Here is a 22,847-nt window from a genome sequence, read left to right as displayed (position 1 = left end):
ATATTACGAATGTGAGCCTGTGCAAAATCAAATTAGGCTTTTATGGAAATAATCTGGTGAATAAAGGTTGTTTAGACATATAAGAGTACTTATAATTTTATCTCTTGAGAAATTAGCAAAACTTTAGGCTTCAACATTTCTTATGTGAGTGAAGCAGATTTTGTTAATTTCTCAAAAATGAGATAAAATATCAGTAAGATGATGACTGAACAACCCTTATTCAGCAAACTATTTCTAAAGCAAGCCTAGTTACATTTGCATAGTCTCGCCTTGTTAGTAATATGGATACCAAAGGCAGTGATAGATTTTTGCTTGCTTCTTTAGGTCAAATGACGTATTTCTTAGAATAGTTTGCTCAGATGAAAATTTTTCAAAGTTGAGCTCTATCATACAAGACTTTTCTTACCTATCTATTTCAGTGTTGAAAATGAGTAAAATCTTAGGGTTACCACTATTGATTGGGGATATTGAGAATTAACTGACGATCACACTTTCTTGGTGAACCCCTGGATTGCTCAACATAAGATGTCTCATTTCTGTTATGAATGTAGTAGTTTATTATAATCAGATCTACATATATCGTTAACACATTATCATGAATAAACCTTTTCCAGCTTTCTAACTATAAGGAACCTAGGATAAGATTGAAAAGCCAGTAATACCCATGATTATTGATGTTAAATGTTGGGCCATCTACCTTTTGTTATCCAATATATGTAGTTATACCATTAGCAGAGGTATGTCATTTATTTTGACATAAATGATCATTAAGAACTCTAGCTCTTGTACATTAAATAGTTTCGTGTATACCAATTATTCTTATGCAATAGAACTTAAAAAGTAGCTCCTATTATTTACAACAAAATATTTGAAATAATCATTCTACCCAATGTACAGTTATAAGTTATACAAGCATCTCACGTCTCAAGTTTTGATTGTAAATATTTGTATATAAAATCGTAAATGACAAAACATAGTGTTTCATTGTATATAAAACGTCACTGGTTTTATGCATTTGATATCTGCTTAGTTAACTTTTTGAATCCCCATACTATCTACATGAAATTATCTCTCAGCTTTCAAAGCAATTTTACCTATATAACCACTTTGATAGGTGTAAAAGATATAAACATCATTACTATTGCAAGTGAAATTTTCAACTATGGCGTTCTCAATTTGTATAAGCCATTATTTTTAAAGTACTAACTACAAAATAACCCTTTAAAATTCAACATTGAAAGGAGTCTGTAGACATTAAGCAAATTGTTTTAAACTTTTTTTTCTAAGCCTCCTTATAGGTAGGCCTCATTACTCCCATTGTCCTAAGTAACTAATCACTACCTAATTATTTGTCTTTCCTCCGAAGCAGTGACTTTGGCTGCAATTCCTAAATCCATTTAAGTTTAGCCAAGTATCAAGAACCAGATGTGTCTGCCCATCCTCTTTACATATTCTTAATAACCCTTACATTAAGTACAAATATTCCTTTAAAAGTCTTTCAAGAATAATCTTGAAGGTATAAATCAAAAGAACTCTTAAAACATCTACTTTAAGAAATATTCCGTGAATTTTGATTTTAAACTACTTCACCGACAGTTTCTTTCTCTTAAAGACTACAATAACTCAAATTAGATTACTATTCCTTTTGTAAAGCCTTTTTTATAAATTCAATTCGTAAAATCCTCCAAACTACATATGTTATCAACTACATAGGCTATATTCTAGACTGAAGTATGAGCCACTGAATTGCTTCTGTAAAGAATATGCAAAGCTTAAAACCAGTAAACAGATTTTATACTTTTCATAGCTATTTTGTCATTTTAAAGCTTTTAAACAAATTTCCATTCATTAGAATGAAGAAGAATACATAAGATCTTTTACTGCAAACAAGCAATGGGAATGTTATACGTGATCAGAATAACTTACATTTTGTTAGAGATTAATTAATGAAAATTACCAAAACATTTGATATGAAGTTTTGAAATGAAGGTTACAAACAACTTTGGGAAAAAGTTTCAAAACATAATCTAAACTTATTTTGAAGCAGGTATATTTTACCGCAAATATAACCTCAGTTCGCAGAGAGAGAGAGAGAGAGAGAGAGAGAGAGAGAGAGAGAGAGAGAGAGAGAGAGAGAGAGAGAGAGAGATATTAGTTTTATTATTACTACTAGTTAAGCTGTAACCCTAGTTGGAAAAGCAGAATGTTATATGCCCAAGGGCTCCAACTGGGAAAATAGCCCAGTTAGGAAAGAAAATAAGGAAGCAGATAGTGTGCCTGAATGAACCCTTAATCAAAAGAAAGCTAACCCAAGAAAGTGTAAGACCATGGTACAGAGGCTATTGCACTACTCAGGACTAGAGAACAGTGGTTTGATTTTGGATTGTCCTCCAAGAATAGCAGAGTACCGGAGATAAAGTCTCTCTTCTATCCTTACCAAGTGGAAAGCAACCTTTAAACAATAATGCAGTATTTAAACTCCACTAATGCTTAGCCATGCTATTTAAGACCTTAATAGTGATTCCCTTCACAAATATTCAAAATTATCCTATTCATGACTTCTTGTTTCCCCTTACATATAATAAATGATTTAGTTGCTAGCACAATAAGTAAACCTATTTAATAGATTAAAAGCTTGCTTGGTTTTCCCTTTAACTGGAATATATAGAAAATAATTCTAGTAGTGGAGCTTTATATATGAAACTTTCATTTAAGCAGAATATTTGTCATTATTGCATGAGGGAAGGAAACATGATGGTTATTTGAAACATATAAGCCAAAATCATATGTACTTATTCTCTAGTAGATTTATAATACCAATATTTATAAACCTGTTGATGGCTAGAATATGATGAACTACTCCCCCGCCCTCCCCAAGAAAAACATTGACTGAAAACACTGGCAAGATATGGATAATCAGAGAGAGACATTTTTGTCCAATAGCTACTATCTCATATATATCTGCTTATACCTTTTAAGAGAACATTGGCCTACAATAGAGTCGAAGTGTAAAAGGAAATACAATCTCAGTTGCTAATAATTAGATTACAGTCTTGAGAGGTATACATAGACAATAATGAAATGATATTTAGAGTAAAATAATTAGTTGGAGGTTATATTCACAAGTAATTAAAGTACTTTAATATACAGGTTATAGAATGAATTTGAATCAATTGCTAAAAATATTAATATCAGTTTCCCTTTAGCCACACATTCAGAGAACTTGTTTACAGTAATTTACTCAGTTCTAAAAATGATACGATATAGAAGTATGTTAAGAGATCCAAAGGAAATTTACATTTGATTTAACATCTAATTATTGAAAATTTAAAACGTGCAACAAATTTCTAAGGAACAGTTACTTCATTATTTACATTTGTGGGTCTTAATTGGTTTTTAATGTAAAATTTCCTTAATTTTTAAAAACATTTGCAATAACACAATAAAAAAATCCAATTAACATAACCTATAATTATTCAGACTAGGAATTTTAAGAGGTAATAGGAATCCATTATTATTCAATATATTTGTATTCACTTACTAGTTTTCAGGCAACTAAACGAATGATTGTAATCGTTTACAATTAAATGAAAATTAGGACATTGCAATCTGAATTTCAATTAGATATAGATAGGTTTGGACATCAAATTCAATTTAATTTTTGGGTGTTTAGAATTTACTAGTGAAAATAGCATCGAGTATTTTCAAGGGAAAGATGCATAGAATTAAAAATAAAATTAGCTTTATATGCAATGAATTTCTAAAGTTGAGAGCAAATAAAATACTTGCTACTAGCTAAATAAAAGTAGATAGTTATAATAATTAAATTCATGACTTCCAGAAATACACAAACTTTGATAAACTAGAAGTAATCTGATAATATCATTGTTTTAAATATTTATATTACTTATTTACTGTAACATAAAATTTTTTTCAGTGATTGCTAGTGAAAATAGGGCATATAAATGGGGTGACCCTTGTAACACACACCTACAACTAAAATTAAATAACTAGGGTCAAGTGAGCATTTCAAGATATTTATAATAATAATATTTCTCAGAGTATTTTAACAATCCAGAAAAGTTTAATGATAGACTAGCAGCTTCAGTCGAGACGATTGGTTGGTGCTCCTTTTGAAATTAGAAATTAATAAAATTAATCAACTTCTCTTCCTCGTAAACATTCAGGAATTTCTTGTAGTAAATCACTGATTATTCGCTGCCAATCTTCAAACTGATGTTAGTAGGAATGCCTCATTTTAGTGCATATTTGCAGTTCAATTTCCTGTTTTGTGCAGGAGGCTATAATACTTCCTTCCCTTTTGATGATTATAGTCTGAAAGATAAATACAAGATTTTAATTTCAGGACTACAGATGTATGAGTCTTCTTCAAATATTTTACAATGCACTTCAATGTCAAGACTATACTTAATAAAATATTCTGCATGATAAACTATAAATATAAAATATTCTAATGTATTGGGTATAAATGTGGAAATAGCGATAGCCTAGACATGTCCATAACATTCATAACAGAAAATATAACCGAAAGTAAATCTCGTAAATTAGCAAGTAATACTAATAATAATAACAATAATATTAAGTCTTAAGGCCTGAAAAGGAAATACTTCACAAAAATAATAAAAAACCTAGACTTTGGTAATCCACTGGTTAACAGGAAGCTCCACTAATCCTTCAATTTTCTTCGAGAGAATCAATAAACCATAATTCCTTGAATTAAACATTCTACCTTACACCACAAGGGATACCTGGTAAAACACACACAATACTAATAAAACATTTATAACATATGTATGTATTTTAGTGCTGCCTTTGACAGTGTTAATCATGAGGCCATTGTTTTCAAACTTAAAACAGTTGGGAGTGGGTGGGTCGTTTCTTAGCATTATTATTGATTTTTTAAGTAATAGATCTGAAAGAGTTGTTGTTGAAGGGTACCATAGTGAGTTAGGCATGTGATATCCGGTGTTCTACAGGGTAGTGTTCTTGGCCCATTACTTTTCATACTATATACACAGGACATGTGGTTTGGCCTAGAAAACAAGCTTGTTGCATATGCAGATGATGCTACTCTCTTTGCATCAATTCCATCCCCTGAATGTAGATCTGGGGTTGGTGACCCCCTAAATAAAGATTTCGCTAAAATTAATGCATGGTGCAAATTATGGGGTATGAAGTTGAATCCTAACAAAACTCAAAGTATGATTGTAAGTAGGTCAAGGACGGTGGCTCCTCAACATCCAGTTCTCAGTATTGATAATGTTTCTTTAAATTTGTATGACTCTTAAAATTTTAGGTGTGATTCTCGACAGCAAAATTACTTTTGAGAAACACATTAGGTCTGTGTCTTCTTCAATTGCACAAAAAATTGGCTTATTGAGAAAGTCTTACAAGATTTTCGGTTATCAATCTATTCTCAAGTAGTGTTTTAACTCTTTCATTCTACCTTGTTTTGAGTATTGTTCTCCTGTCTGGTGTTCAGCTGATGATTCTCATCTTAATTTGTTGGACAGAAACTTACGGTCTATTAAATTTCTTATTCCTGATCTAGATATTATTCTTTGGCACCGTCGTTCAATTAGTTCATTATGCATGTTGCATAAGATTTTCCATAACTCTGACCATCCTTTACATTCAGATCTTCCAGGACAATTCCATCTTGTTCGTAATACTAAGCAAGCAGTTAATTCTAATAGCCAGGCCTTCTCCATCATGAGGCTCAATACTACACAGTATTCTAGAAGTTTTATTCCAGCTGTACCCAAGTTGTGGAATGATCTTCCTAATCGGGTAGTTGAATCAGTAGAACTTCAAAAGTTCAAAGTTGGAGCAAATGTTTTTATGTTGACCAGGCTGACATGAGTCTTTCTATAGTTTATATGACATATCTGTTTTTGACGTTGTTAATAGTTTATATAGGACATATCTGTTTTGACGCTGTTACTGTTTTTTTTAGAATGATGTATTGTTGATTTATTCTCATCATTTATTTATTTCCTTATTTCCTTTCCTCACTGGGCTATTTTTCCCTGTTGGAGCCCTTAGGCTTATAGCATCTTGCTTTTCCAACTAGTGTTGTAGCTTGGCTAGTAGTAATGATAATAATAATAATAATTCTGAGCAAAAATAAGATCTACTGTCACAGTAAAAGTTTGGGTACAATATTACTTAGTATACAAGAGTATAGCGCTGGGCAAATTAATAATTGAGGTGTTTTCACTTCTAAAAATAAAAAACAAAAAAGATCAGCAACTTCCTAAAATTATCCCCAAACTAACTCCAGTTATCGTATCGTATTAATCAATTTATCCAAGTGGATTTTCTGGTTAACCTTCAATCAATGAATCAGCTTACTCTACCCATCTTCACCACCTTATTTATCTAGTCTTAAACTATGGAAGACTTATACCGATTCACTAACCTAGTCTCGAGTATTTCTTTGACGAACTTATTCAATGTTATTTTTCACTTGCTGGGCATACGAACCTCCATCCTTTTCCAGAGCTTATAAAACCATTATTATTATAAATTCTAATGGCAATTTGCATTTCACCAAACTCTACAAACCTAAGTTCCTTTTACCAAACTATACAAAATTGAGTTCTTTAAAAGGAGTATGTTTTCAGCCTGACTTGAACTTTAAAATTCATAGTGAGGTTTTGGTAGCTGCTGGCAGATGGTGTAAAAGCTCTGCCACTTGCCAGGACACTGAGTAGCTACTCCGACCTTCACCTAGGACTCCCAGGAGGGTTGAGTCTGGAAGTAAAACTTGAAGAATCCAGGTTTATCTAGTTAAAATAAATAATAATGACTTGAAATATGCGATTTGTTCCTACACGGATATAAAGACTCGTCCTTTAGTAGGAGACTATTCCTTAGGAAGGATGATGCCCCTATAACCATACTGACTAGCGGTATGAAGCGCTCCTTTCCAAGAGCGTAGTACAAGAAATAGTCTGAGGAAGTGGTCCAACTTCTAAGTGGGGACCAATAAGATCGACACTGTATGAGGAGAGAAAATTCCATGAGTAGGAAAGGTTAACCCCGTTCAATCTAATGATGAGACACTGCTGAGCAGCAGCCTTTCACAGTCGAGACTGAGTAGGCCTTTCCTCTCTGAGGTACAGCAAGAGCTTTGCTGTCTCAGGGGTTAAGGGGGGGAGTACCTTGCTACCACTCCCGCTCACACACCTGTGATTTAGCTCACTTTGCTTGGAGGTAGGACTTTTCGGGGGGGGGGGGGGGGGGGGGGAATAGGGCTGGGGGAATAGGGCTGGCGGAAAAGTTTGTATAAATAGCCAAGGTTTGTATAGTTAGGACAAATATACATTATCTACGAATGTCATTTTTTTCCGTAACTGGAATACAAACTGCTACATCTGGAAACATTTACTACAGAGTGAACAAATGTAACCAGCCTATTGTGTAGATGATAGTGATTATTACCCACTTTTATATCATGATGATACTTATTTAAAAAGAAAATTGTCAGTTTATTGTGAAAAAAAATAGGTTTTACTTTCCTGCCAAAGGTGTTTGTAGTTTATGTTAACATTAAAAGCGTAAAAATAACTCACGATGATTTGTATACAGCAGTAAATTTATACGTGCCATGCAGTATTTTGAAACATGTATAGCATAAATAAATTTATATGTAACTTGGGTTGACTTAGCCATTCATAAAATGAATGCTTAATAATATTCCTGTTGAGCAAAGTGTCATGTTTGATACCCTTGGAAAAATGTCTGCTATTAATGTGGATTCAAAGAGTATTATAAGTTACATGTCTCTTGGTGCTGATTGACTTGACATTTTTCTTTGGCGAATTGGTATAATCAAATGATCACAAGCGTTCAGTATTTGTAAAAATTTCTATCTAATCAAGTGTTTGTAGAATTAATAAGTTAGAATGCATATTTCTAAAAGATATCGAGAATGATTATTGAAACAAATTAGGACCATGACTGCAGTACTTTTTGCATAGAAGATAATCAACACTTTTCGAAGGATCACACAAAAATGCTCAGCTATTCTTTTCCTATGTTTTAGTAAAGATTATCATTAATCTATATACTTTTTGGACACATTTATTCTATCATTTCACCATGATATCTGTTTTCCAATTTTTTAGTATCTTAAGTAAGCAATCCAATTAAAAAGCAAGTGGTGAAACTCCCAGCAATGATACATCCCATGATTTTTTTTTCAACAAACTTCCCTCAAAAGTCCCACGTGTGTCAATTGGGTTAAGGAGATTTTCATATAAAATACAGATTATGTAAGTCACAGTCTTATTTTAGAAAGCATTCAAATTCGCCAGTGATGACTCTACCAAAAGTGCAAATAGAAAAATTACAAAACATAATAAACAGAGGACGAAGAATAATAAAATGTCTCTGACCCGGATCAATACTATACCTAGCTGCCTATCACAGCAAGAATTAGAGTTTGAAATATGTTATCAAAACCGGACTATAACCGGTCCAAGACTATAACATAAGATCGCAATAGATATCCAAAAGACTGAAGATAATAAGGCTTGCAAGAGGAAAATGAAGACTTTATTGTTTTCTAAGTGCTTCGTTATTGTGGACTTGAGAATAAACGAGCGATATGCAGTGTGAAATGCTGAATGAATACTTTTACATTTACTTTTTGGGTTTATTTCTCGCCCTCCATCAGACACTAAGAGTCTGTTCAGGCGGGCCTTGGTGTGTGAAAATAATTTCTTTCCCGTTAATATTTTGCTCTGTATCTTTTCAGTTATTCGCCAGCATTTGTACTCAGGCTTATCAATTTTCAGATCACTATCATAACACTTTCCAAAGAGATAAGTCTTCAGGTTTTTCTTGAAAGCCGCCACATTTTTGCTATTCTTGACATCGAGTGGAAGGTCATTGAAGTGTCTCGGTGAAGCATAATAAATCGTTCTTCCTCCTATTGCATGATTCATACTAATTTCAAATAGTCTATATGGATCATCAGCATGTCTAACTCTTACAACAGCGCTAGTAGCTTGAGGGTAGGGGACCAAGCAATCACGAAGATATTTAGGCTTATCACTTGTAAGTGCTTTGTGAGTCAACAAACATATTTTAAATTCAATTCTAGCCTCTTAACAGGTAACTAATGTAGATCGATCAGTGCTGGAGTTATTCTCCCCCGAGGTTTCATGCCTTTTATCAGTCTAGCCACCCGGTTTTGCACATTTTGAAGCTTTCTTAGTAGTGTATTGGGCAATTTATAGTAGAGAATTGCAATAATCAAGCCTTGATATTACGAGACTCATCACTAAAATTTTTGTACTGCCCTCTGTTAAATATTTTCTAATAAAGGATATGTTTCTCAGGCGATAGTTACACACTTTCAGTGTGTTCACTATTTGATCCCTCATTGACAAATTACAATCTATCTGTACACCCAAAATTTTCACAATAGGCACAACCCTAACATCAGCGTCACCAATTTTTATACTTTGAAATATCTGGTAGTTCTTCAAAGCCACCTTTGTGCCAAAAGGCATACATTCGGTTTTATCATCATTTAATTCAAGCTTTTTCCTCTGCATCCATGTTTTTATTTCAGTCATCATCTCATCAATTTTCTTCTTTGTATCTTGTAAAGTTGAAATTGAAAGGTAGAACTGAGTATCATCTGCATATAGTTTAAAGCCCACTTTTTGTTTTTTGAAGAATGAATGAATGAATGATTTAAAGTTTTCTGGCATCCTGACATCTAAGGTCATTGACGCCGGTAACATTTAATTTATGTATACAAAAATAAAAAATGAAATAAAATAAAAAATTAAAGAGTATTCAATTAAAATCATAAAAATTGAATGTCATAAAAGTTAAATATTTTTCAGAAGACCTGCTTCTGAAAGAAATCTAAAAATGCCACTTGCATGGTAGGACACATCATTTCCAAGAATCTTGGCAAGGATGAACCTGCCACCCTCACCTCGAGCCTCAAACAAATATCTATTCCGCAAGTTGTTATAATTGGGGCATTCGGTCAACAAATGCCTTACTGTTAGAGGTACTAAACAGTTGTCACAATACGGTTGGTGTTGGCCCTTCAGCAGAAACTCATGTGTCAACCGAGTGTGACCAATACGGAGACGACAAAGAGACGTCTCCCATTTTCGGGGCATCATATTATACCTCCAAGGATATATGTCATTTGTTACTTCCCTCATTTTATTGCCATCTTGACTATCCCATTGCTGTTGCCATTTATTGCAAACCAATTTCTTGATGTCAGGTAAGAAATCATTACAGGGAATGGGATACCTTCTTGGCAGCAACTCGGATGCAGCCTCCTTAGCCAGTGAATCTGCCTTCTCATTCCCGGACACACCTATATGTGCTGGAACCCAACAAAATTGAACTGTTATACCTCTCCGTCCAATAAGGAAGAGCCATTCTAAAATCTTTAAAACTAGAGGGTTATTAGAATTAAAAACTTCCATAGCTTGAAGGACACTCCTTCCATCACTAAAAATTGTAAAATTACCCTCCTTCTCCAACGCTATTTTCTCAATAGCGGTTAATATGCCATAGAGTTCGGCAGTAAATATGGAAGTGGTCAGAGGAAGTGCACCTCTACAATTAAAACCATTACTGTGTACTCCAAATCCAACGCCAGCATCAGATTTGGAGCCATCAGTATAGATAAAAGTTGATCCTCTATGTTCTTTAACATGTTCATTAAAAAGAGACCTGGCTTCTAGGTCTGACATTCTTCTTATCTCCAATAAAATATTTACAAAAAGATATCTCTGGCAACTTCCATGGAGGCGTTGATGATACCTTGAATGGAAGTACCTTATTTCTAATTATATCCAGACTATTTAATAATCGTTTCACCCGAAAGCCATAAGGTTGAGGAGATTTTGGGTGCAACTCAAAGTATGATGCGTGTCTTACAAGGCTTGCAGTCTGAAAGGCTAGAGAGTTAGGGAGTCTTTGCAATCTAAACCAATACCGAAGAATGGAAGACATTCGGTAAAGGTCTAGAGGTAACTCTCCGGCATCAACAAGGAGACTTGGGATAGGCGAGGTTTTAAAAGCTCCAGTAGACAATCTAATACCTGCATGATGTATCGAGTCTAATATTTTTAACCGGCTTGGGGTGGCTGAAGAATATACCTCACAACCATAACTAATTTTGGAAAAAATCAAGGCCTTGTATAATTTTAAAATAGTATTGCGGTCTGCCCCCATGATGTATGGGACAATACTTTCAAGATATTCAGAGCTTCAACACATTTAGCTTTTAGCGCTTTTAGGTGAGAAACCCATGTAAGTCTACAGTCAAATATCAAACCTAAAAATTTGGTTTCCGGTACACATGGTATCCGTTGACCTTTAATGTATATATCCGGGTCTGGATGTACTCCCCGGATACGACAAAAATGGACAATGGTAGTTTTACTTGTCGAGAACTTAAATCCATTCATGTCAGCCCACTGGATAATTTTATCAATAGAGAGTTGGATTTTTCTCTCAACCATTGCCATTCTAGTGCCAGCAAATGATATTGAGAGATCATCCACAAATAATGTTGAGAGAACATCCTGGGGAATGGCTGAGGATATCCCATTAATTGCTAGTGCAAAAAGGGTTACACTCAGCACACTACCCTGAGGAACTCCTTCCTGGCACTTACTCTCTGATAGAGTTTCCCCCACTCTCACTTGAAAAACTCTACATGAAAGAAATGCCTGAATAAATAGTGGCAGCTCTCCTCTCAATCCCAATTCATGAATGGTTTTAAGAATACCATATCTCCATGTGGTATCATATGCCTTTTCAAGGTCAAAAAATACTGTAACATGGTGCTGTTTGGAAGCAAAGGCTTCACAAATAGAAGACTCAAGTCGTATCAACACATCAGTCGTTGAGTGCATTTTTCGGAATCCACATTGAATCGGTGATAAAATACCTTTCTTTTCAAGGTACCATATCAGCCTTGCATTGACCATCTTCTCCATGATTTTACATAAACAAGATGTCAATGCAATAGGACGATAGTTTGTTGCTAAAAACTTGTCTTTACCGGGTTTTAAAAAAGCTAAAATAATGGCTAGTTCCGAAGCACTTGGGTAACTATGATCATGCCATATTCTATTAATAATGCTTAAAATAAATAGCTTTGTATTAAAATGTACATGTTTAATCATTGCATATGGAATTCCATCGGGTCCAGGGGCTGTATCGTTGCAATGAGCAAGTGCGGAATCAAATTCTTTCAGTGAAAGGAGAATTATACGACTCTTCCCTTCTTGTTGCAAAATTTAAAATTTTCTTTTCTTCAGTGCGCCTATACTGGTGACCAGGGGCTCCTTCACACTTGCTGGATACATTTGAAAAATGATTAGCCAGGGCATTGCTAACTTCATTTGCTTCAGTTACAAACTGGCCATTCACCTTCAACACTGGTGGTGGGTTGGGGGTGAATTTGCCAGCTATCTTTTTTACTTTCCTCCACACAGAAGATGGTGGTGTTCTACTGTTAATGGAGGAAACAAAAGACATCCATGACTGGCGCCTCGCTTCTTTCATGGCACGACGGAACTGTGCTCTACATTTCTTGTACATAGTTAAATTCTCATCAGTTCTGCGTCTACGCAATCGTGTTATGAGATCTTCTTGTGGCTCTGTGGAGTGCAGTTAGTTCAGAAGACCACCACGGGACTGGTCGTCGTTTGAATAACCCTGTTGTTTTGGGAATTGAATTGACTCCTGCTGTATGAAGAGTTCCATTCAGTAGGTCTATGGCATCAACAACACTTTCAAACTGTTCTGCTCTCCCTTCGATTTCACTTAGCTCGGAAAATTTAACCCAGTCTGCCTTGTCTAGATTCCAACGTGGCGATCTTTGCAAAGGCGGAACCTTGTTGGTGTTTATAATGATTGGTGCATGATCACTAGTATGCCAATCATCTAATGTCCTCCAATCAAAATCAAGAAGGCAGTTAGAGCTTGCAATTGAAAGGTCAATGCATGACAAAGTACCTGTCTGAACATAAAAGTGTGTGGGCTCTCCTGTATTAAGGAGTCCCACATCCTCATTCTCCACAATTGATGAGATAATATTGCCCCTTGTGTTGGCCAAAACATCACCCCATAAAGGATGTCTACCATTCATATCTCCCAGTAAGAGAAAAGGTTGAGGGAGTTGTTGAATGACCTCTGCTAAATCATCATATAAAATATTATCATTTGGAGGTAAGTACAGAGAGCATATTGTATATTTTCTCCCTATATCAATTTGTACAACAACTGCCTGCAGGGTTGTACGTATAGACATGGGTATTTGGGGAACATCTCGACGAATGTACATGAGACTTCCGCCATGGCTCCCAACTCCGTGATCATAAGGTGTCCTATAACTAATATATTCGCGAGGACCAGGGGTATTAGCATCAAGCTTGCTCTCCTGGAGACATACAATTATGGGGGAATGCTCGTGAATTAAGAGCTTAAGTTCTTCATATTTGGCCCTCAAACCCTGACAATTCCATTGCAAAATTGAGGAGAAAACTATGGATTATTTCGGGAAGACATCTTGGATGAGGTCTTCCCATTAGCAGTTTTTAATTTAACATTATTACCAGTAGGTTTCTTCAGAGATGGTCTTGTTATGTTGGGTTTTACGTTGGTGTTTTTCTTTGTATCTTTTTAATCTATTTGTTGAGGGGGATGGTGGACCTCAACTTGAATTTTTGATTTATTTAAATTATCTTCTGGTTGATCGGCAACATCAACAGACAAAACATCATATTTATTTGATGTCATAATTCTAGTATTTCTTATGGAAGGGGGTGAGAGAGATGGAGGTCTCTCTCTTTTACGATTAGTAGGTTGTGAGTTACCAGGTTTTTGTACCTTCCCCACTACAGGTACACCTGATAACTTGGTGTCAGGTGGAATCTCCATTAAATCAGGCAAGGATATGGCCTGGGAGAGGTTAGTACTATCCTTTGTAATGGGGGACAAAGGTTTGATAGTTGTGGGCAATGTCTTTTGGTTGATACTCAATGATAAATCTTTAGGAGGAGATGTTCTTGTCTTATGCAGCACTTTATCAATAGATGGTGAATTCCTTTTTTGAGAACTACCTACAGTAGTAGGTGGGCGAGATGATTCCCGAGGAACTTATTCTCCTGTTTTTAATGTCTTTGCATAAGTATTAGATTTATTTAATAATCTCTTGGCATGCCCCACGCTTACACGTTCAATAATTGATTTATTGAGGGCAGCCTCTTCTAACTTATAAAACTGGCAGCTCCTATCATTAGATTTATGATTAGAGTTGCAGTTTAAGCACCTTGCCTCAAATGTACATTCCCCATGGTAAATATCGGAGCAAGTATTACAAATTCTTTCACTATTGCAAACTTTGGAGGGATGTCCAAATTTAAAGCAATTATAACATTGCAGTGGCTTTTGCTTAAAAGGTTGAACTCTGATCCTTTCGTTTTCTATGTCTATGTGGAAAGGTACATCGGCATCCTGGAAAGTAAGAACAATCATTGATGTTCCAGGTACTTTATGTACTTTCCACACTGATAGAGGACACATAGCCAATATCTCCTCTTCAGTAAATTCATACAGATCCCTATTAAAAACCACTCCCCTTCCATAGCTAAAGTTTAGATGGGGTTTGATGTCCAATTTTATATCATCATTTACTGTCTTCAAATTGGATAGTATAACAGACTGTGTGTATGACTTGGCCTTTATCAAGTAACTTTTCTTACCAAATCGAGATATATCTCCTGGTGCGATCGTACCTACCTTCCTCTGAAGAAATTTGCAGATCTTGAAATAATTTTCCGTACCTCCTACAGATTGAGCAAGAAGCCACATTGGTGGTTTTGGCTTTCTTTGGGATGGCATATCTGCCTCTATATCTTTATCAGCCCAGTCTGCTGGTCTGTAGACATCCAGATCTTTAGGTGCCCCATCACACAGAGCACCCTTAACACTCATATTACCTACTTTAATATCAACAATATTACGGCTTGCATTAAATGCTTCCTCATGACAGTTAAATGATAACCAAGATTCCCAATTATCATCTTGAAGTTTCATTCTAATTTCTTTTATTAATCCGTAACACTCAAATCTTTTATGTAGCACATCATAATTGGCTTCTAATGGGATTTGGGTAATGTGCAGGACATTCAGTTTTCCTGTGTTGCCCAAATTACCCTTTTTCCGAGTATTTAAAGAATAGTCCTTTTTAGTTCCTACGTCGTCAACGGAGTTTTCTTTAAATGAATTGCCAGAGGTCGTCAACAGTGCCGGGGGCAAGTCAGCATATCCAGGGGAGGTGGGGTCATTCTCACAAGAATCCATCATAAAAAAGAAGAGAGAAGAGTGATTTTTTGAAGTTTGATTTACCTGCTTGAGAACATTAAGGCATCACATGTTGGGAAGGAAATTTGCACTCTCCACTACCGGCACAGTGAGAGTATACTTCCCAGATGGTCCACTCCATACCCTACCTGAAGGATAGCATCAAAACAGATATAGAGGCACAGGTGTAAGCTGAACCCGCCTGTTAGGACCGAGACCAAGAAACTATGGAATCATCCTCCCCATATCTGTAATGACGGGCTTCCGGCCAAAAGCCGAGAGTCCTACCCCAAGCGTAGGATCCCCCTGGATTCCGAAGACCCAACACTTGAGAATAGTCCCGCCAAAAAGGTCCAAACCATCTTCGGGATGGCTGAGATCATCCAATACTCTCACATATAGCTTTGAGCACAAACACCTCCCAACCGCGACACCTTTCCCATTCATCAAAGCAGGCAGCAATACCGGATGTAGAAACATCCGCCCAAGTGGCAATAACGGATGTAGAAACATCCATGCCATAAAAAGAGTGAGAAAAAAAAATAATAATAAACACACACACATATGTAAATATATACACATGTACATATGGTTGAATTGAATTGAATATGGGATTTAGGCATTAAGCCAAGCACTGGGGCATCAAAGGCCATTCAGCGCTATACAACGAAAATCATTCAATCACATCTGTACACTCACACCATTTAGTATCATTTTAACCTTTAATACAAAACGTAACACTTTCATACAATAAAATCTAGATGTGAAATAAATAGGGATTAAAAGGGTAAAATAAATAAATAAATTAATAAAATCAATTATAGCTCGTAATATAACCCAATACTTTGTATAAATTTTCTCAAGTTCAGGGTATTACAGTTTTCCCCCAGTATATCTCTTAACGGTTTGTCCTGGAGTAAATGTGTCCTCCTCTGGAGATTAAAAACAGGACAATCGACTAAAATATGTTTAACATCCATTGTCACTTGACAGGTATTACAAAGAGGGGCCTGTCTCCCTTCCCCACTCTTCATTAAATAATTGTGCGTTGCATGTGTATGGCCAATACGCAGCCTAGTTAAAATAATGGTATCCCTTCTACTTGTAGAATTACAAGATGACCATTTATCCACCAATGGGTGGATTTGTTTCAATTTTGTATTGGTGGTCAGTTCAGACCATCGAGCTTGCCACTTATTTTTACAGTAAAGATGAATCTCACTTTTAAGATCTTTGTAAGGAATACTCAAGGGGGATGGATTACTTAGCCCTGAAGCTTCCTTTGCTGCCTTATCTACTTGTTCATTCCCATCCACCCCAACATGGGCAGGGACCCAACAGAAGTGAACACTGATACTCTTCCTAGATTGCAGAAGTACTAACCAGTCCTGCACCTCTTGTACTAGATGATGGCCTGGCATAATTTGTTTTAATGAGAGTAAAACACTATTGGAATCCGTAAAAATTGTATAAAAACTATTTTGGTTGCCATTTTTAAAAATATGTTGGACTGCGAGAATTATTGCGTACAGCTCAGCAGTAAAAATTGAACAAGAGTATGGGAGTTTCCTTCTAATAACAATATCCCCCACCACAGCTGCACTTCCAACTCCTGCAGCCGATTTGGAGCCATCTGTAAAAACATGCTTCCCATGATGTTGAGCAGCATGATTTAAAAACTCACTTTTCATAACCCTACTAGGTAAGGTATTTTTCCCTCCTGCCGTAAAACATACTTTAACAGGTGGATTACACCAAGGAGGAGACTTGGGATATCCTACCTCTGCTATCTGTGCTGTTAACAAGCCTACTTCTCTAGCATCATTTTTCAGCTGTACTTCCAAAGGCTTAGGCACTCTAGATCTGTTAGGAGCCCGATCTAAAGGCGCCCTAACATATTTACAGTTAGGATTGTTTCTCACAGCAAGGGACCTAGCTAAAAACCTCAAACTCAACTCCTCTCTGCGAATGGAAAGGGGAGGTATGCCAGAATCAACATAGAGACTGTCAATGGGAGATGTTCTGTAAGCACCTGTGCAGATGCGAAGCCCAGCATTGTGAACAATATCAAGTTTTCCAAGTAAAGTCTTTGTAGCTGACCCATATATTTGGCATGCATAGTCTAACTTGCTCAGACACAAAGATGTATAAATTCTAAGCAAAGTTGTTCTATCAGCACCCCAATCAAAATGCGATATCACTTTCAGAATGTTCAGTGACTTCTTAACCCTGATAGATAGGTCATTTATATGGGGACCAAATGTCATTTTCTTGTCGAAAATGACTCCAAGAAACTTGACACTATCCTCATATGGCAAAATACAATCATTTAAGAAAAGGGTGGGGATCTCTTCCCTTTTACGAGTACGAGTAAAGCGAATGGCTTTGGTCTTCTGAGGAGAAAACATGAATCCACGAGAATTTGCCCATGCGGAAGCAGCATTTATTGCAATTTGAAGATTTTGGCATGCTTGTAGTGCAGATGATCCACTACAATAAATTGCAAAGTCATCGACAAATAGTGATCCTTGTATGCCAGGAGGTATGTGACTAATGAGACTATTAATTGCAACAGCAAACAAGGTCACACTCAATACGCTGCCTTGGGGGACACCTTCTTCTTGCATGTAGGATGAAGATAGTTCTGACCCTACTCTCACTTTAATGGAGCGGTTTGATAAAAATTCTTCAATAAAAGAGAACATATGTCCTCCTATACCCCACGAGGCCAATTGCTTTAAAATACCACCCCTCCATGTGGTGTCATATGCCTTTTCGAGGTCAAAAAAGACACCCACCACCTGGTTTTGGTTAGAAAAAGCATTTGAAATTTCCCTTGATAACATCAGCAAAGGGTCTAGAGTACTTCGGTTCTTCCTAAAACCAAACTGTCTGTTAGATAAAAGATTTTTTGATTCTAGATACCACACAAGTCTGTTGTTGATCATTCTCTCAAATAGTTTGCATATGCAACTGGTCAAGGATATGGGCCTATAACTAGATGGCAGTTCTGGGTCTTTACCAGACTTGTGGCCTGGAATTACAATTGAAGTATGCCAGGAATCAGGAGATGTATGGGAAGCCCATAGACCATTAAAGGTTTCTAATAAAAATTCCTTGGTATCCACTGGAAGATGTGATATCATTTCATACCGGATGCCATCCTCACCTGGGGCAGTTAAAGAAGAGCTGGAGATAGCATTTTGCATCTCCTCCATACTAAAAGGCAGGTTAAAAGCTTCAGTATTTGAAGAAGCAGGAGGAACAACAGATGTTGATGCTCTAATTTGTTGAAATGCTGGGGAATAGTTGTCAGCACTTGATACATAAGCAAAGTGCTTAGCAAGAACCTCTGCTACATCTTTGGGGTCAGATATATATCTATTATTTTCCCTTAATATTGGTAGAGGCTTAGGGACGAATTTACCTTGAAGTTTTCTAATCTTGTCCCATATTTCCTTTGAAGGAGTTTTGGTATTAATATTAGATATATATTTCTTCCAAGATGCTCTCTTTGCTTTTTTAAAAATTCTTTTTTGTTTGGCACAGGCTCTGAGATATGCTATTCTATCTGCTAAATAGTTTGTCCTCAAGTATCTTCTGAAGCAAGTTCGGGTCACTTTTCTTGCGTTGGCACATTCTTTACTCCACCAAGGAACTACAGAGCGATGAGGTAAACCGCATGTTTTAGGTATAAACTTGCTAGCATTATCATCAATAATATTTTCAAGATGTTGATAGGCATGCACTGGAGATGTAAATTCATCATATTCTTTATCAGTGTGTGAACAGTTTTCATAAGCTGCCCAGTCTGCCTCATCTATCTTCCATTTTGGTGGACACTGAGAAGGAAGATTATGGACATAATTTAACATTATTGGCCAATGGTCACTGCCATGTAGGTGTTCATTTACTGACCAAAGGTAGTCCAATCGAATGGATGAGGAACAGATTGACAAATCAATGGCTGATGTAGAGTTGTGGACTACATCATACCTAGTTGGAGAACCATCATTCATTAGTATTACATCATTGTTGTCGATTAATTCTTCAACAAGATTACCCCATCTATCGCACACATTTCCACCCCATAAAGTATGCTTTGCATTAAAATCACCCATTAAAATAAAAGGGGCAGGAAGCTGATTGATCAAGTCTTGGAGGTCAGAAAGTCTAAGCCTTCTTGGATTACCAGCATGATCTAAGAGGAAAAGTTCTAAGGATGGTTCAATATATAGCGAGCATAAAGTAATTTTTTTCCCGATATGAGTTCTAACTGCACATGCCTGTAGTGGTGTATTGAGTGGGATTGTTTCAAATTTTACAGATTTGTGAATAATAAAACCTGTACCACCTTGAGCTCTTGCAGCTTGCAAAGGAGGGGATCTACAAAAATGATAATTGAGTCCGGGATTAAATGGTTTGTCACTGATCTTGGTTTCCTGTAGGCAAATTACCTTCGTGTCTGAGTCCCTGGTTAAAGTTTTTATTTGCTCAATGCTAGTACTTAGACCTCTGCAATTCCACTGGATGATAGACATTATCTTTTGTTATTATTTTTCTTTGTCTCATTTGTCTTTTGGGACTTTTCAGATGAAGCCATGTAAGGCCTGGAGATGGAAGGCTTTACTAGGCCACCACTCTTCTTTTCTTTCTTTCTAGGATCTTTATAAGAGTCAACCTTAGTATCATGAGCAGTAGGGCACTTACCTGACTTAGATGAAGGTGAGGATGATGGGGACCTTTTCCTCTTTGGAAGATCTTGTTTTCCAATCTCCATCAAATCAGGTAGAGATTCTGCCTGAGACAATACATTTAAGGTGGTGGAAGCCACATTGGCTTCCTTGGAGGATTGTGCTAGAACTTCAACAGTTCGAGCACTTAACCCAGAAGGCTGAGCTACTACCTCTAGGGGAGATGCTCCTATCGGTGACAATACTTTTGGTGTGTTGGACACCATATTGACCTCTTTGGAGGTTTGTGCTCTGGCTTTTATAGCCTGAGCACTTGACCCAGATGGCTGGGCTACTACCACTAAGGGAGATGCACCTGACGGGCCAGGTGCTGCCACTGGTCCCCCTGTGGTAGTAAGGGGTAGTGGATTATAATCTTTTGTTGGCATCTTAACCGCGCGAGCAAAATTAAGTTGCCAATTGAGTAAATGCTTTGCATAACCTACACTTATATGTTCAGCATTTGCTTTCAAGATTGCAGCTTCTTCATTCTTGTATTCTCTACATCTTTTATCATTTGGTTTATGATTATCTTTACAGTTTGCACAGGTTGTATCTCTGTTGCATTGGCCATGTTCTAACAAAGAACAGTTAATACAGATCTTCGTATTATTGCAGTACCGGGAAGGGTGACCGTACTTGAAACAATTAAAGCATTGTAAAGGCCTAGGTTTATATTCTCGAACACGTACTCTTTCATTCTCAATAATTATATGATCTGGTATAACAGGGGTTTCAAATGTTAAAACTACCATGCTTGTTTGAGGGATCTTACTTACTTTCCAAACATTAGCAGGGCACATGTCCAGAATTTCTGGTTCTGAGAATTCATATAGATCTTTATCAAAAACTACTCCTTTACCATAGCTGAAGCTCATATGTGGTTTAATATCCTTAATAGGATCAATTTCTGCAATCTTCATGCCACAAAGCATGTGAGCTTGAGTATCTGATTTTGCATTAATCAAAACAGATTGCTTACCGTATCTACTAATATCCTTACTTTTAATTAAACCAACTTTTTTTTGTATAAATTTACTAATCTTATAATAGTTATAATTATCTATCTTTCCAGATGCAATTATCCATGTTGGGGGCTTGGGGGTTCTTACTTCTGGAAGTCTATGCTCTATTTCTTTTTCCATCCATTCTTCTGGTTTATATATCTCTAGGTGTCTTGGTGCTTTATCACATAAAGCCCCAGAAATCAAACAATTGTCAATTTTTATGCTCTCTAAATTTTTATTTGCTTCTAAAGCAATCTCAAAACTTGAAAATGATACCCAAGCTTCCCAAAAGCCTTTACTACCATTAAGCTCCATTAAAATTTCTTTGATTGCTCCAAATCTACAGAAGGCTTCATGAATTATGTCATAGCTACAACCAATTGGTATGTTTTTTAAGTGGAGAATTTTCAGATTTTTTGTTGGATCTGGTAATGAGCCAGAACCAGAGGGTAAAGTATTACGGTCATTACAAGCATCATTTTCCACCAGTGCCGATAAATTGTCTTTAACAACACTGGTCAAAGAAGTATTGTTGGAGGAATCCTTTTTATTGCCGAGGTTGTCAACAGAGCTTTCCCTATTTAAACAAGCAGAAGTCGTCAACGGTGTCTGGGGTTCGCCATTTGATCCAGGGGTACGGGGAATATTAAGTTTACTCATTAATTATTTTTTCAGGGGGAGGGAAGGGGTCATAATAACAATGGAAAAAAAAAACAATGGAAAAAAATATAGTTTAAGGGAGAGAAAAGATTAAAACTGTCTGAAATTCCAAAGAAGACACCGTTAGCCTTTCCTGGAATTAATTTCTCCACCAATGACACCTGTGAAAGCTGCTTACCAAATGTCCACTCCCTACCCTACCACAAAGGGATGGTACCACTATGATTAGAGTGGCTCAAGTGTATGCCAAACCCGCTTGATGGGACTGAGAGCATTTCAAGAATACAATCATCCCCACTCTAATCATAGTGGCAGGCAAACCGGACAGAATGCCGAGAGTCCTATCTCTATAAAATCGCCAACCCCTGGAATCCGAAGGCAAAATTTCCTAAGAGATAGTTCCGCGTGCCAGTATGGGAATACTGACACTCCTAGGTGTCCAAACATTTTCGGGCAGTTGGCAAGACCACCACAGCTCCCACAATTGATTTTGAAATAAAAACCGATCATGGATACAATGTCCCCTCTAAAAAACCTGGACAGTGAAATGGGTAAAAGAGTTTTGACAGCAAGGTTGGAGACAGCTGATAATTATGAAGGAGGAATAAGCAATAAGAGGTAATAGAAAAAGAATGAGAGAAATTTAGAGTCAAACTGAGGAAAAGAAATTCCCCAGTTCGAGAGCCCTCTTGCCCGTCACAAGCCTTCAGCACGGGAATGATATGCCGTGCTGAAGCCCAATGACTTCATCAAGGCATTCTCTCGTTAAGAGGGACATATACATATGGGAAATTTAACTCATAGGGTTGGGACAGCAACATGGAGGAAAGTTTATATTAGGAGAAGGTTGAAGAAATATAAAGAGGAAGAAAAAGATAATTAAGAGAGAAATTTAGATTCGAACTGGGGGAGCAATTTCCTCTTGCCCGTCACCAAGTTTCAGCACGGGAATAGAATGCCGTGCTGAAGCTCAGTGACTTCATCAAGGCATTCTCTCATTAAGAGGGTGTTTTTTTGAAGATGTGTGATAGCTCGATAGTATATATATTGAACAAGG

The 22,847-nt window shown here is 36.6% G+C and overlaps 1 long non-coding RNA gene across 1 annotated transcript in view; it reads right to left on the bottom strand.

The window, feature by feature from the left end:
- Nucleotides 1-2,330: 2,330 nt before the first annotated feature.
- Nucleotides 2,331-22,847, bottom strand: part of LOC137638411 (uncharacterized) — a 45,709-nt gene continuing 25,192 nt past the window's right edge. Inside the window, exon 2 of the long non-coding RNA XR_011044138.1 lies at nucleotides 2,331-4,335. This is a non-coding gene — a long non-coding RNA (uncharacterized lncRNA). The remainder of the gene's footprint in view (nucleotides 4,336-22,847) is intronic.

This window comes from Palaemon carinicauda, chromosome 3 (assembly GCF_036898095.1).
Source record: "Palaemon carinicauda isolate YSFRI2023 chromosome 3, ASM3689809v2, whole genome shotgun sequence".
NCBI lineage: Eukaryota > Metazoa > Arthropoda > Malacostraca > Decapoda > Palaemonidae > Palaemon > Palaemon carinicauda.
This window is presented reverse-complemented; position numbering and strand designations above follow the sequence as displayed.